General features: G+C 35.3%; 1 non-coding gene across 1 annotated transcript; it reads left to right on the top strand.

The window, feature by feature from the left end:
• Positions 1-2,060: 2,060 nt before the first annotated feature.
• Positions 2,061-2,164, top strand: LOC148570141 (small nucleolar RNA R71). The gene has a single exon (XR_015908738.1). It is a non-coding gene; the product is annotated as a small nucleolar RNA R71 (small nucleolar RNA).
• Positions 2,165-4,097: the final 1,933 nt, after the last annotated feature.

The following is a 4,097-nucleotide window of genomic DNA, read 5'->3' as shown; positions in this document are numbered from 1 at the left end:
CTGTGCAATCCTGGCGTTTAACGCCAGACTGCTGCTTGTTTCTAGCGTTAAACACCTAAATGTAGCCTGTTTCTGGTGTTTAACGCCAGGTAGATGCTTGTTTCTGGCGTTAAATGCCAGCAGATGCTTGTTTCTGGCGTTTAAACGCCAGAATGCTCCTCCTCCAGGGTGTGCTATTTTTAATGCTATTTTTCATTCAATTTTTGATTTTTCAGTAGTTTTTATGACTCCACATGATCATCAACCTAATAAAACATGAAATAACAAAAAGAAAATAAAATAGATATGATTAAATAACATTGGGTTGCCTCCCAACAAGCGCTTCTTTAATGTCAATAGCTTGACAGTGAGCTCTCATGGAGCCTCACAGATAATCAGAGCAAGGTTGGAACCTCCCAACACCAAACTTAGAGTTTGAATGTGGGGGTTCAACACCAAACTTAGAGTTTGGTTGTGGCCTCCCAACACCAAACCTAGAGTTTGACTGTGGGGGCTTTGGTTGACTCTGCAGTGAGAGAAGCTTTTCATGCTTCCTCTCTATAGTTACAGAAGGAGAACCTTGAGTCTTAAACACAAGGTAGTCCTCATTCAGTTGAAGGACCAACTCTCCTCTGTCCACATCAATCACAGCTTTTGCTGTGGCCAGGAAGGGTCTTCCAAGGATGATGGATTCATCCTCATCCTTCCTAGTGTCTAGGATTATGAAATCAGCAGCGATGTAAAGGCCTTCAACCTTTACTAGCACATCCTCTACTAGTCCATAGGCCTCTTTTCTTGAGTTGTCTGCCATCTCTAATGAGATTCTGGCTGCTTGCACCTCAAAGATCCCAAGTTTCTCCATTACAGAGAGTGGCATTAAGTTTATTCCTGACCCCAAGTCACACAGAGCCTTCTCAAAGGTCATGGTGCCTATGTTATAGGGAATTAGGAATTTACCAGGATCCTGTTTCTTTTGAGGTAATTTCTGCCTATCCAATGCATTCAGTTCATTGGTGAGCAAGGGAGGTTCAGCTTCCCAAGTCTTATTACCAAATAATTTGGCATTTAACTTCATGATTGCACCAAGGTACTTAGCAGCTTGTTCTTCAGTAATGCCTTCATTCTCTTCAGAAGAAGAATACTCATCAGAGCTCATGAAGGGTAGAAGGAGGTTTAATGGAATCTCTATGGTCTCTAGATGAGCCTCAGATTCCTTCGGTTCCTCAAAGGGATACTCCTTATTGGTCACTGAACATCCCAGGAGGTCTTCCTCACTGGGATTCACGTCCTTCTCCTCCCTTGTAGGTTCGGCCATGATGGTCAAATCAATGGCCTTGCACTCTCTCTTTGGATTTTCTTCTGTATTGCTTGGGAGAGTACTAGGAGGAGTTTTAGTGACTCTTTTACTCAGCTGGCCCACTTGTGCCTCCAAATTTCTAATGGAGGACCTTGTTTCATTCATAAAACTTAAAGTGGCCTTAGATAGATCAGAGACTACATTTACTAAGCTAGATGGATTCTGCTTAGAATTCTCTGTCTGTTGCTGAGTAGATGATGAAAAAGGCTTGCTATTGCTAAACCTGTTTCTTCCACCATTATTAAAGCCTTGTTGAGGCTTTTGTTGATCCTTCCATGAGAAATTTGGATGATTTCTCTATGAGGGATTATAGGTGTTTCCATAGGGTTCACCCATGTAATTCACCTCTACTATTGCAGGGTTCTCAGGATCATAAGCTTCTTCTTCAGAAGATGCCTTTTTAGTACTGTTGGATGCAGCTTGCAATCCATTCAGACTCTGAGAAATCATATTGACTTGCTGAGTCAATATTTTGTTCTGAGCCAATATGGCATTCAGAGCATCAATTTCAAGAACTCCCTTCCTTTGAGGCGTCCCATTACTTACAGGATTCCTCTCAGAAGTGTACATAAACTGGTTATTTGCAACCATGTCAATGAGTTCCTGAGCTTCTGCAGGCATTTTCTTTAGGTGAATGGATCCACCTGCAGAATGGTCCAATGACATCTTTGATAATTCAGACATACCATCATAGAATATATCCAGGATGGTCCATTCTGAAAGCATGTCAGAATGACACTTTTTGGTCAGTTGCTTATATCTCTCCCAGGCTTCATAGAGGGATTCACCTTCTTTCTGTCTGAAGGTTTGAACATCCACTCTAAACTTACTAAGCTTTTGAGGAGGAAAGAACTTGGCTAAGAAAGCCGTGACCAGCTTATCCCAAGAGTTCAGGCTATCCTTAGGTTGAGAGTCCAACCATATTCTAGCTCTGTCTCTTACAGCAAAAAGGAAAAGCATAAGCCTGTAGACCACGGGATCAACCCCGTTGGTCTTAACAGTATCATAGATCTGCAAGAACTCAGTTAAGAACTGAAAAGGATCTTCTGATGGAAGTCCATGAAACTTGCAGTTCTGTTGCATCAGAGAAACTAATTGAGGCTTTAGCTCAAAATTGTTTGCTCCAATGGCAGGAATTGAGATGCTTCTTCCATGTAAATTGGAATTTGGTGCAGTAAAGTCACCAAGCATCTTCCTTGCATTGTTATTATTTTCGGCCATGTCTCCTTCTTTTTCAAAAATTTCTGTTAGATTTTCTCCAGAGAGTTGTGCTTTAGCTTCCCTTAGCTTCCTCTTCAGAGTCCTTTCAGGTTCAGGATCAGCTTCAACAAGAATGTTCTTATCCTTGTTTCTGCTCATATGAAAAAGAAGAAAACAGAAAAGAAAATATGGAATCCTCCATGTCACAGTATAGAGATTCCTTTATGTGAGTAGAAAAAGAAAAGAATAGAAGAAGAGAAATTCGAACACCAGGAGAAAAAGAGGGTTCGAATTTTTAGAAGAAGAGAAGTTTTAGTAAATAAATAAATAATTAGAAGGAGATGAGAGAGAAGAATTTTCGAAAATAATTGAAAAGAAAAAATATTTTTGTTTTTAATTTAAATTTAAAGTTAAAATTCGAAAGTTTAAAAACAGAAAAATTAAATTAAATTAAATTAAAATTTAAAACAATTAGTTAATTAAAAAGGAATTTTAAAAAAGAGGGAAGGGATTTTCGAAAATTAGAGGGAGAGAGTTAGTTAGGTAGTTTTGAAAAAGATAAGAATCAAACAAAAAGTTAAGTGGTTAATTGAAAAAGATTTGAAAATCAAATTTTGAAAAGATAAGAAGTTAGAAGAGATTTTGAAATTAATTTTGAAAAAGATGTGATTGAAATTTATTTTGAAAAAGATTTGAAAAAAATTAAAAAGATTTGATTTTGAAAATTAAAGTTGATTACTTGACTAACAAGAAACAAAAAAGATCGTATTTTAAAATTTAAAGATTGAACCTTTCTTACTAGGCAAGTAACAAACTTAAAATTTTTGAATTAATCACATTAATTGTTAGCATTAATTTCGAAAATATGAAATAGAAATAAGAAAAAGATTTTGAAAATAAATTTTGAAAATTTCGAAATTATGAAAGAAGAAAAAAATGAAAAAGATTTGATTTTTGAAAAAGATTTGAAAAGGATAGAATTTTTAAATTGAAAATTTGATTTGACCCATAAGAAACAATTAAATCTAAAAACTTTTTGACTAAATCAAACTAAATTTTCGAAAATTTAAGAGAGAAAAAGGGAAAGATATTTTTTATTTTTGAATTTTTAATGAGAAAAGAGAAAAACATCAAAATGACTCAAAACATGAAAATTCAAGATCAAAACACATGATGCATGCAAGAACACTTTGAATGTCAAGATGAACACCAAGAACACTTTGAAGATCAAGATGAACATCAAGACTTATTTTTGAAAATTTTTAAGAAAAGAAAAACATGCAAGACACCAAACTTAGAAATTTTCAAACTCTAGACACTAACAAATTGAAAATGCATATGAAAAACAAGAAAAGACACAAAACAAGAAAATATGAAGATCAAACAAGAAGACTTGTCAAGAACAACTTGAAGATCATAAAGAACACATGCATGAGTTTTCGAAAAATGCACAAATTTTAAAAACATGCAATTGACACCAAACTTAAAATTTGACACAAGACTCAAACAAGAAACATCAAATTTTTTGTTTTTTTATGATTTTATTAATTTTTTTTGTATT

The sequence above is a fragment of the Arachis ipaensis genome, chromosome B3 (assembly GCF_059453495.1).
Source record: "Arachis ipaensis isolate K30076 ecotype BB chromosome B3, ASM5945349v1, whole genome shotgun sequence".
NCBI lineage: Eukaryota > Viridiplantae > Streptophyta > Magnoliopsida > Fabales > Fabaceae > Arachis > Arachis ipaensis.
The sequence above is the reverse complement of the archived record's forward strand: the minus strand, read 5'-3'. Positions and strand labels throughout refer to the sequence as shown.